This window comes from Engystomops pustulosus, chromosome 10 (genome assembly GCF_040894005.1).
Source record: "Engystomops pustulosus chromosome 10, aEngPut4.maternal, whole genome shotgun sequence".
Taxonomy (NCBI): Eukaryota; Metazoa; Chordata; class Amphibia; order Anura; family Leptodactylidae; genus Engystomops; species Engystomops pustulosus.
The window spans coordinates 28,454,365-28,467,150 of NC_092420.1; positions in this window are offsets into that span (position 1 = coordinate 28,454,365).

Consider the following 12,786-nt stretch of genomic DNA (forward strand, 5'->3'; position numbering starts at 1 on the left):
AGATAACATGGTCAGTGTTGAATTCCACCTCGTGGGCACGTCGCACAACAGTCGGTGAGCGGGCAGTTGGAGGCGGCGCTGCGCTGCCCTGAGAGTGGCAGCATCTGTGCTGGACTTCCTGAAATGCGCACAGATGCGGCGCACCTTCGTGAGCAAATCAGACAGATTGGGGTATGTCTTGAGGAAACGCTGAACTATCAGATTTAACACATGGGCCAGGCATGGCACATGTGTCAGTCTGCCGAGTTGCAGAGCCGCCACCAGGTTACGGCCGTTGTCACACACAACCATGCCTGGCTTCAGGTTCAGCGGTGCCAGCCACAGATCAGTCTGCGCCGTGATGCCCTGTAATAGTTCTTGGGCGGTGTGCCTTTTATCGCCTAGGCTCAGCAGTTTGAGCACCGCCTGCTGTCGCTTAGCGACGGCACTGCTGCTGTGCCTAGAGCTACCGACTGATGGCGCCATGCCCACGGATGGTCGTTCGGAGGAGGAGGTGGAGGAGGGGTGGGAGGAGGAGGAGGCATAGTAGGCCTCAAACACCTGGACCGAGGTAGGCCCCGCAATCCTCGGCGTCGGCAGTATATGACCAGCCGCAAGGTTCACACTCGGTCCCAGCCTCCACCAAGTTAACCCAATGTGCCGTCAGAGATATATAGTGGCCCTGCCCGGCAGCACTCGTCCACGTGTCCGTGGTCAGGTGGACCTTGTCAGAAACGGCGTTGGTCAGGGCACGGATTATGTTGTCTGACACGTGCTGGTGCAGGGCTGGGACGGCACATCGGGAAAAGTAGTGACGGCTGGGGACCGAATACCGAGGGGCGGCCGCCGCCATGAGGCTGCGAAAGGCCTCGGTCTCTACTAGCCTATAGGGCAGCATCTCCAGGCTTAGCAATCTGGAGATGTGCACATTAAGGGCTTGGGCGTGCGGGTGGGTTGCACTATATTTGCGTTTCCGCTCCAGCGTCTGGGGTATGGAGAGCTGAACGCTGGTGGATGCTGTGGAGGATCGTGGAGGCGACGATGGGGTTTTTGTGGCAGGGTCCTGGGCAGGGGGCTGACTATCAGGGGGCTGACTATCAGCTGACACAGGGGAAGGAGCAGTGGTGTGCACGGCCGGAGGTGAACGCGCTTGTTGCCACTGAGTGGGGTGTTTAGCATTCATATGCCTGCGCATACTGGTGGTAGTTAAGCTATTAGTGGTGGAACCCCTGCTGATCCTGGTTTGGCAAATGTGGCACACCACAGTCCGTCGGTCATCCGGTGTTTCCTTAAAGAACCTCCAGACTTCTGAAAATCTAGCCCTCGCCGCAGGAGCCCTCGCCACGGGAGCTTCACTAGTTGACACATTTGGCGCTGATGCACCAGCTCTGGCCCTGCCTCTCCGTCTGGCCCCACCACTGCCTCTTCCAACCTGTTCTGGTCGAGGACTCTCCTCCGTCTCAGAAGCACTGTGTTCACCCGGCCTCTCAACCCAGCTTGGGTCTGTCACCTCATCATCCTCCGATCCCTCAGTCTGCTCCCCCCTCGGACTTCCTGCCCTGACAACAACTTCCCCACTGTCTGACAACCGTGTCTCCTCATCGTCGGACACCTCTTTACACACTTCTTCCAGTACGTCAACAAGGTCATCATCACCCACAGACTGCGACTGGTGGAAAACCTGGGCATCGGAAAATTGCTCATCAGCAACCGGACAAGTGGTTTGTGACTGTGGGAAGGGTCCAGAAAACAGTTCCTCAGAGTATGCCGGTTCAAATGGCAAATTTTGCTGGGAGGGGGCAGACTGGGGGGGAGGAGGCTGAGGTGCAGGAGCTGGAGGAGTGCCGATTTCGGTGACATGGGTGGACTGCGTGGAAGACTGACTGGTGGACAAATTGCTCGAAGCATTGTCGGCAATCCACGACATCACCTGTTCGCACTGTTCTGGCCTCAACAGTGCTCTACCACGAGTCCCAGTAACTTCAGACATGAACCTAGGGAGTGTAGCTCTGCGGCGTTCCCCTGCTCCCTCATAAGCAGGTGGTGTCTCACCCCGCCCAGGACCACGGCCTCTGACCCCTGCAGTAGTTGGACGCCCACGTCCCCGCCCTCGTCCTCTACCCCTAGCCCTCGGGTTAAACATTTTGAAAATGAGAGTTATAACTTGAATTTTTTTTTTAACTTTTTTTTGTTTTTTGTTTTTTTTTTTGTTTTTCTTAGTTTTTAAAACCAAACAATGCTATCCTATTGCTTGGCTTTTATAGCCAAGTATGAAAGCACACTGCTATGCCAGATGAGATGATGCTGAGTTATGAAAAAAATAAACGTAAAATAAAAAAGGAAATGGCAGACTGTGCCTAATTGAAATACAACCCCTGGGCCCTAATAAATTTTCCCACTTCGGTCTTTGCGATGGATATGTGCGTCACTAAGCGCAAAACACAGTGGTCGCAAGTCTGACTCCAAATTGCTCACAATTTGCTAGTAGATGCACTGCAGCAACTACAGCCACCAGCAGATCAACCAGAAATCAAATATATATAACGCTACTGTAGGCGTAATTAAGCCGTTTGTATTCTCCTATGGCTATTTTCTAGCCAAGTATTACAGCACACTACTATGCCAGATGAGATGACGCTGAGTTATGAAAAAAATAAACGTAAAATAAAAAAGGAAATGGCAGACTGTGCCTAATTGAAATACAACCCCGGGCCCTAATAAATTTTCCCACTTCGGTCTTTGCAATGGATATGTGCGTCACTAAGCGCAAAACACAGTGGTCGCAAGTCTGACTCCAAATTGCTCACAATTTGCTAGTAGATGCACTGCAACAACTACAGCCACCAGCAGATCAACCAGAAATCAAATATATATAAGCTACTGTAGGCGTAATTAGGCCGTTTGTATTCTCCTATGGCTATTTTCTAGCCAAGTATTACAGCACACTACTATGCCAGATGAGATGACACTGAGTTATTAAAACAATAAACGTAAAATAAAAAGAAACTGGCAGACTGTGCCTAATTCTACTCAAACCCCTAATAAATTTTCCCACTTTGGTGTTTGAGGTGGATATGTGTGTCACTAAGAGCTAAACACAACGGTAGCAAGTCCCCCTGCAAATTCCTCACAATATGGTACTAGCTGCAAATAAAAAAAAAAAAAAATTATAACGTTATTGTAGCCCTAAGAAGGGCTGTTGGGTTCTTTTAGAATCACTCCTGCCTAACAGTAAGCTAATAGAACACCCTAACGCTTTCCCTGACCAGCAGCAGCTCTCTCCCTAGCGGCATCCAGACAGAGAATGATCCGAGCAGCGCAGGCAGGGGCTAGTCTATTCCAGGGTCACCTGATCTGGCCAGCCAACCACTGCTATCGACGTGTAAGGGTACCACGTCATGCTGGGTGGAGTGCAGAGTCTCCTGGCTTGTGATTGGCTCTGTTTCTGGCCGCCAAAAAGCAAAACGGCGGGAGCTGCCATTTTCTCGAGCGGGCGAAATACTCGTCCGAGCAACGAGCAGTTACGAGTACGCTAATGCTCGATCGAGCATCAAGCTCGGACGAGTATGTTCGCTCATCTCTAGTTATAATTTAATAAAGATTCTTTATATTTGGTTTTGCAGTAATTGTGGGGATATATGAATCTTGTGTGCCTGTTTTTTAAACCCTTTTCTCAATCACAATGTCTCAATTATAAAATTAATATTTGTAATCTATAACCGATTTCCTTTTGAAAACTCTTTCCACTTCTCTGAATTCAGGCAGCAATCTCAGCAGTTCACTTATTCCCCTTGCCTGCGTTACTTCCAAGGACGTCTATTTGCATCTTCTTGTGTTTAGAATTTTTATATTTCTTTATAAGAAAAAATCCACAGGTTTATTAAATATAAAACATTAATAGATAGTAGATGAGCCATGACAATGGAAATTAAATCACCTGACACATAAAGGGTCATTTACTAAGGGTCGCGGATCGCGCTTTCGGCGGACTTTGCACTTTTTCTGGGGATTACATGGCTTTAACAGGTATTTAATAGGTGTCTGCACTGGGATTATGTAGCAGGCGACTGGATTTTGGCACAGCTGCACTGGTTTCCATGCGACACAATTCAGCGGGTGTGCTGTTGGACGATCCGACTGATTCAGACTGAGAGCGGGATTTAACTATTAAATTGTGTTGAAAGATTAAGCACTTACATGCACCAGGAAGAAGAAGGTGAACTCTGTCAGACCTGAGTGGGGAAACAACACAGGCAAGATATTGGGGGCACAATCTTAGTGAATCACGGCACAGTGCATTATTGCCGGACAATGCACTTTCTGTGAACTCTGCTGACTAGGTAAGTAAATGTGCCCCGTAGGGTTCAAAAAGTTGCAGTTAACTCTCTCATTTCAGAACGCAAAGATGGTCTTGGTTCCTTTTCAAACCATTTCAGTGCAGGCTGCAGACATGTTTAGCCCTTCTCCTGTATAAGGTCTACATTTTCTGACAATGACCAGCATGGTTCCATGACAATTTAGGCAATCTGTCCATTTATAAGAAAAGGCAATAAAAGACCATCGGATTTAAAGAGGGGCGTGGGATTTAACATTCAAAATTGTGTCACAAGCCCAAGCACTTACATGCACCAGGAAGAAGAAGGTGAACTCCGGCGGACCTGAGGGGGGAAGCGACACATGCAGGAAATTGGACGCACAAACTTAGCGAATCGCGGCAGCTCCAAATGCAGACAAAGCGGTGCGTGTGGCACCGGCCTAAGTGTCTGTGGAATTCATTCACTGACAAATCACTCAAAAGGGAAGATTTATAGAAAATCAATATATCTGTCTCCAGCACTGACCTTTCAATTGCATAGTAGTCTGCATAGCTCATTTGATATTTGCATTGGTTTTTTCAAGTATTGCCCAATTATTTGGCCATTTATAAAATAAAATTGGTGTCATTGTTCAAACTACATCTAAACTGAATATTTTGCACCAGATGTGGAAAGCTGTAGAATGGAGTCTTTACAATTTGCAGCACAGACATTTACATTACGTGTGGGTGAGTCTTTGGACTTATCATCTGGTTTGTTTGGTGGTCTGGGAACCTGCTCTTTGAGGATTATTGAAGGCCTCGTGGCTATTCTTCCCTGGGGTTGGCTGCAGCTAAGAGTATCCGTCAGTTGCCACCACAGTGTCCGGCGTCAAGGATTTTGGCCTTATTTGCTCTTTCCAAGGTCCACCCGTTTCCCTCTTGAGCTACTTACTCCAGCCTAGGCTAGTCACTTCTGAGCCTTAACTCTCCTGTGCACTGCCAGCAATTCATTTAATATTAACCCCTTAAAGACTAGGTCCTTTTCTGTTTTTATTTTTTTATTACTTTTTAAAGGTATAATAGTATTTGTTTGTGCATATGCAGCAATAGCACGGATATATTGTTGAGTTAAGAATGCTCAGAAAATGTCAGAATGGTTTCTCTCATCTCAGTCTATCGCCCTTCCCGTGCTCTTCGATCTGCCAGTGACATTAATCTCTACCTTAATTCGAACCTCTCATGCACGTCTCCAGGACTTCTCCCGAGTTGCACCAATTCTCTGGAATGCCCTTCCCCAGACTCTCAGACTAATACCCACCCTCCAAAGCTTCAAACGTGCTCTTAAAACCCATCTCTTTAGGCAAGCTTATCACACTCGCTAACCGCATGAAATGTCAACTCTCCCTTTACTAATCCATCCTATGTACTATCCTATCTGTTATCTGGCAAACAGCTGATATATACCAAGCTCCAGGCTTCTCTGCAGTCTTTTTCACCTAGGACCCTGTAAATAAGATGGCGGCTGATGGCTGGTTCAAGCAGCAACATCGTTGTTTAGTAAATTATTTATTAAATTATTTTATATTGTTCCCTTATAAAGAATGGCTGGACCATTATACAAGCTCTTGTACCTCTTGAGTCACCCCCTCATCCTCATAGTCTGTAAGCTCTTGTGAGCAGGGCCATCACTCCTATTGTTCTATATGACTGTTTGTTCTTTGTAATGTAATATAGTTGTATATGTCCCCTATGATTTGTAAAGCGCTACGTAATTTGATGGCGCTATATAAATAAAGATTATTATTATTATTATATGGAAATGTGATGTTGGTATAATGTTGCTGCCTATATATTTGTTAAGGGGGTTATCCGGGTTTAAAAATTTTTTTATGTCCGGGCTGGGGAGGGCTATTTAAACATAATAAACATGTACTTACCTCCTCCGGTGCTGCCGATGTCCTGCGCCGCGGCCCGTCTTCTCCATGCGCCGGTTTCAGTACAAGGGCGCACAGGGAGCTTCCGGCCGGCCAGAAGCTCCCATGCGCACCATCTCCCAGCGCTTACAACGCTGAGAGAGAGGGACGGATGGGAGGAGCCGTCCACATCGCGGACCGGAAGCTCCCTGTGCGCGGCTTTCGTGCCCCTGTTTGTTTACAGGGGCACGGATCGAAGTGACCGCGGCGCGGGACACCGGCAGCACCGGAGGAGGTAAGTCCATGTTTATTATGTTTAACTAGCCCTCCCCAGCCCGGCCATAAAAAAATTTTTAAACCCGGATAACCCCTTTAATAAAGCGCTTTATAGAAAAAAAAAAAAAAAAAAAGATGGGCACCATGTCAAACATTCAAAGACCTGGAGACCAACCAGGAACTGTCTGAGGTCATGGTTTCGTCAAGTACCATACACTGCATGGTAAACCAACCAGAGCTGTAAGGGCTAAGGCCAAATAAGTCACCATTGCTAAAGAAAAGACATAAAAAGAATAAATGATCTTTGCCAGAGAGTACCTGGACAAATCACAATCCTTCTACAAAAATGTTCTATGGACAGATGAAACAAAAATAGAGCTTTTTGGTGATGCAAAGAAACAGTTTGTTAATAGATGGCACAATGAAGCTTATAAGGAAAAGAACAGCCTAACAACAGTAAAGCAAGGGTTGCTTTTCTGTGTCTGGTACTAGTGCTTGACTATATCACAGGTATAATGAAATTGGACAATTATCAAGAGTTTTTAGAGCAAAATGCCTTAACCGGTATAAGAAAACATGGCTGCAGTTGAAGTTTGCGGGTCCTCCAGGAAGACAATGACCTAACACACACACACATCCAAAAGTACACAGGAATGATTGAAAAAGAAATAAATGGAGTCCTGGCCTCAATCCCATTGAAAATCTGCCCTGGGAGGGGGAGAAAATCTCAACGGAGAAGAGCCAGAAGCTTCTAGATGGCTACAAGAAGCGTTTCAGCTGTGCCGAAGGGGGTAGTAATTGGGGCTCTTTGTTGCTGCACATGCTGTTTATTCTGTTTATTATTTTAAATTGCTATATGAACCCCTCCCAGCAGACCCGGACCAAACTTACTGTATAAATTTACTACAGGCCTTAAGACTGATTTGCAAAAATGGTCGAAAGGATTCCTCTCTTGGTTTGGGAGGATAGGGGTCCTCAAAATGAATGTTCTTCCTCTCCTGATTTGTCCCTTCCAAGCCCTGCTGATCAGAGTCCCTGCTAGCTACCTAACCTCGGTACAACAACTATTCGAGACCTTTGCCTGGGCCGGTAAACCCCCGAGATTGCAGAAAAAAATCTTATACCTGCTCAAGAGCGAGGGTGGTGTGGCGCTCCCAGATATCACTAAATAATTTGTGGCCTCCCACCTCAGTAGGGTTGTTGACTGGTGCAGACACAAGACCATGAAGGCCTGGGTTTCAATTGAGCAGCACTTTACCCGTGTCTCATTGTCCTGCCTCAAATGGGTGGAGAAAAACAATGGCAAGTACTGTCCACTCACCCTACCATTTATGCTACCCTGTTGGCTTTTAAACATTGCAGATCAAGGGCCACGATTTCCCCCACTGATTCATTCCTAACACCAATCCTTGGTAACCCCGTATTCTCCCCAGGGATCACGTCGCCGGTTTTCAAACAATGGGTCAGAGCTGGCCACTTTAGGGTTTGCCACTCCCTGGTGGATGGGATATAGCACGGAGGAGAAGACCTACTCTCCCCGCCGGACCTCCCGTGGGCACCGATGTGGCAGGGTCTCCAATTAGCACACTATTTGGGATCCTTCGTGTCACTCCCTGCCTTTAGCCGGTCATTGACAGGCTTTGAGGGAGCATGCACCCAAAAGGGTGAGATTAGGGGTACTCTCACATTAGCATATAGATTCCTCAATCCCCCCAACCCCGCTGTTCAATCATTTATGACCAAATGGGAACAAGACTTGACATTGAACCTTTCCACAGAGCAAAGGGAGAAGATATACGAACTGGCACATAAATATTCACTGAGCACGGCCTATCAGGAGACAAACTATAAGTTGCTAACCAGATGGTATAGGTTGCCTCATGTCCTTCATAAGATGTTTCCTGGCATCCCTCAGACCTGTTGGTGCTAGGGTAAAAAGGAGGGCACGCTTCTTCATATTTTTTTGAGCTGCCCCTCACTTGCTCCATATTGGACAGCGGTGTTGGGGGTGATTTGCGAGGTGACGGGCAGAGAGCTGCTTGGACGATCCCGCTTGGGTTCCGCTTCACCATCATGAGATTTCCCTTGCCACATACAGGAAATCCCTGTTGTGCTACCTTCTTAACGCGGCCAAGGCCTGTATCCCAGCTTGTTGGCGCTCCCCCGGTGCTCCCTCCTTGCGTCAATGGTTGGGCTTTGTCAATGAGCAGCAGCCGATGGAAAGTCTTTTGAATACTGAGCTGCCCGCTCTCAGAACAGATGGTTCCATCGGACTACTTTTTTGGCATCTCCTGGAATTGACCAGTATGATCCCGGTTCAGGCGCGAAATGGTGACTGGACCAGTACTTAATAAATCCTCAGGATATAACTTTTGGTACATTTCCATTAATTTCTAAAGATATTGAAAAGTTTATGAAAAGAATGAAGGGTGAGCCGCAGTGTATTTCTGGTAAATCCAAAATGCTAAACAAACTACCAGGTGAAATATTACATTGTCTCCTCTTTTTTATGTCTTTCCTGGTATCCGTTATACTAGCTGTTCCTACCTGTTACTGTTTAATTAGTTGAAGGTAATTACTAAAGCAGTAAGGTCAGGAAAGCGCAAGTATTTTTTGGGAGAATGAAGAAAATACAATAAATACACAGAACATATTAATTGAAATCTATTCTTCCACCACGGTTCCACTTCTAAAAACCTTCTTATGTTTAATTCATTACGGATCTTGTATTACAGTGACTCCTAGGCACCATTCTACTAGCATTACACTTTCTGAAAAATAAAGCTAATGAGTCAATTTCCAGGAGATTATTATACTTTCTGTCCATTAGTAACATCATTTCTCCCTATCGTTATGAACGATAGTGCGGTATAATAAAACCAGGAGTATTGTTTAGGAGTGGAATTCACGGCAGCGCCGGCTCGTTCAAAGAATCCCTTTTCCTTTTATATTCTATCAGTCCCAGGAAATTGGTTATTTTGCAGAATAGCACGAAATCCTATATTCAGTCTCATAAAAGTATTCACAAAAGGCGCTTTAACATTTAAATGCAGGTAGAAGATTACTATATTTTTTTTCACGGATAAGGTTATTGAAGAGCCAGAAATAGAACAGCCGGGAGGATGATATACGCTGGCGCTGAATAATATGCCTTGAGATCTGCTAAAAGATTTAACATTTTTTTTTACTTTTTCAAATATGTCCCAAAGCAGCCGTCAAAAATATGGATTTAGCTGGTTACAGCAATCTGAGGATGTGTCAATGTCACTACAAATGAATAGTCTGAGAAGTTTATTCAATACAAGATGCTTTCTTGCCCTGTGGGAACAGATGTATATGTGAGCTTAGGGGTCCGGCTACTGTGATATGAATGTGCAAGGGCTGGAGCTCCAGACGTCTTTGCATAAATTATTTTCCAGATTTTACTTTGTGGAATAACGATGAAAGTATAATGTGCCTCATAGTCCTGGTAAAGTTACTAAACTGCAGAGAATTTCTGGATGAGGATCAGTTACATTTGTTTAGGGATACTTTTATTATGATAGATTAGATTGCTCTGATGTCTAAGACATGTTGTAAGAAGACACAGAGCACTTGCTTCAGCTTCTTCTTTTATCATTATGTTGGATTTTTATTTGTGAGACAGCATGTATTTTTATTGGCATGATATAATGTACCATATACTGGGGCTTATTTACTAAGGGTCCGCGGCCGCACTTTAGTCGGATTTTCCAACATTTTCGGGGATTGCATGGCTGTGACAGGTATTTAGAAGGGGATTGTGTTGCATGCGGTCAGATTTTGGCACAGCTGCGGCGGCTTTCATGCAACAGAAATCGGGGACGGGCTGTCGGATTCGGACTGAGCACGAGATTTAACTTTCAAATTGTGTCGCAATCCAACCCACTTACATAAACCAGGAAGAAGATGGTGAACTCTGTCGGACCTGATGGGGGAAGCAACACATGCAGGATATAGGGCACACAATCTAAGTGAATCGCGGCACAGTGCATTATCGTCTGAAAATGCACTTTCTCGGAACAAAAGAATGTATAATCATTTGTGGAGTACAATGGGAGACAAAACCTTGCAATCTTACATAGTTTTTTAGTTTTAAGAATATTAACTGTGAAATGTAAATAAACTAATACATAAACTTTAAAGCCTCGTACAAATAACTGTGTGCTGAAATGGGAAGCAAACAGGGTATTTTTAGGCGGCCGGGGCGGAGATGGGAGGGGTGAGCGCTTCACAGCCCTCCCATCTCCATAGGGGATAGGCAGCCCCGTGCAATATTTTGCACTTGCCCATCATTGTACAGTGAGACACAGTGTGCTCACCCCAACGTGATCCTGCATAATAGTAGTTAATGGCAATTGTGAGTTAGCGGCAATTTGTATGTCTAGCTCACAGCCAGCATATATGTTGTGTGCAGCAAGACAGAGCCAATAATTAGCACAGGCTATTGAACTACCAGGTATAAATCAAGTCACTTGATGCCACACCTGCAGCCGATTGGCTCAACCTGCCGTCATTCCATTTGGAACCTGGGGCACACAACCAAATCAGAGAGGCCGCTGACTTGTCACTCAAACAGCCTCCAGGCCAAAAAAAAACCAAGAGGCAAAGAGGGAAAATACAGCGTCAATTAAGAGACTCTGCACATGTTTTTTTTAACATATAAAAGTCATTTTAATTACTTTTTATCTTTCCATTTTAGACTTTTTGCCATTTAATTCTAAAGTATTAAAAATTAGAACTCTATTTTTATTGTCAACGTAAAATGGTTATCTTAAAGTGTAACTAAACTTTTAAGCAAAATGCATAAATCAATAGTTCAGATGAAAATAGAAAATATTGAAATAATCTTTATTTATAGGACATCTACCACCAGGATGAAGGATTGTAAACCAAGCACAATGACAAACTGGTGTGTGCCCCCTCTGGCAGATTACATTTTTCTTTAAGCATCTTAGGCCCCTTTCACACTTGCGTTTTTCACGTGCGTTTTCTGCGCGTGCTTTTGACGCGCAGAACTTGCATTGCCAATTTTTTTTAGGCATTTATGTACTATATAAATCCTATTTATATGTGTTTACTAATCTATATGCTCCAATCTCTACATTAATTCTGGTTTGGGGGCAGCTAGAATTAACTGAACAGTGAAGGCCCTGTGTGTCAGAGCCCTACCAATCTGATATAGATGAGGCAGCATCTGCATAGGTCAATAAGTGTGAATTCTCCTTTAAATCTGTACTGGATCCTTAGTCTGAGAATGAATAAAGGACACAAATCTCTCTATCCAGCACATGTCATTTCTCCTCTGCTACATTTTCATGTAGATATGAATATAAATAATGGATGTAACATTAGAGCACTTTTTCTATTACTCTTTATGTATCCACACCTGTCAAAACCTTGTATCTCCCATTCTTCATGCCTTGTTGTAATGTCTGTCATAAAACCTCAGAAGTGATCCTGAAACTGCTTCCTGCTAGGTCTTGCAAAATAACCCAAAAACATTGCCAGACATTTATTCATTTGGGCGCAGGGTGTTTATTTTGGTGCATAAATAGCGCTATAATTTTCAATAGTTAGATTGTGATGAAAGAGGATAATGTTTTGGCACAGGACCTAAAAGGTTTGTCACAGGTGATCCTGCGACCCACCTCCCGGGTCACAGGTGCACCCATGCCCTCTCTGCTGCACCGGTTTCCCCCTGGCTCACTTACCTCACCGCGATCCAGCACTGACTCTGGCGGTACGGCGCGCGTGTTCCACCGCCTCCTAGGGCGCCTGTGTGCCGGATTCCTGAGATTTAAAGGGCCAGCACGCCGATAAATGGGGCTGGCCGGCTGCCAATTCTGATAAATTCCCAAACTCTTCCTGTCGGATCTTTGTGCTATATGCCTTTCAGAAAGCTTGTGTCATTGCCTAGTGCCTGTCTGCTGATTTCAGCAGTGACCCCTGTTCCGTTCCTGAACATGACTCCGTCCTGACTGCCCTTACCTCCTGGTTTGTTCCAGATGTTGATCCTGTGCTGCCTGTCTTGAAATCCTGCCTGTTCCCGACCACGATTTTGACTACCGTCTTTGTACCTCGTCTTGGCCGCCACCGCGGACAAAGTTGCACCTGTGGAACGACCTGGGGGTACCACGCCGCAGCAAGTCCAACACGCTTTGCCGCAGGCTCTGATGAAAACCAGGTGCTATTTAGATTCCGGTCCCAGGTGTCATCGTCCGCAGTGGTCCAGTGGGCCCACTGCCGCTAGAGCCTGACAAGGTTGAGAAATGTCTCTACATTCATGAAGGTGAAATCTGT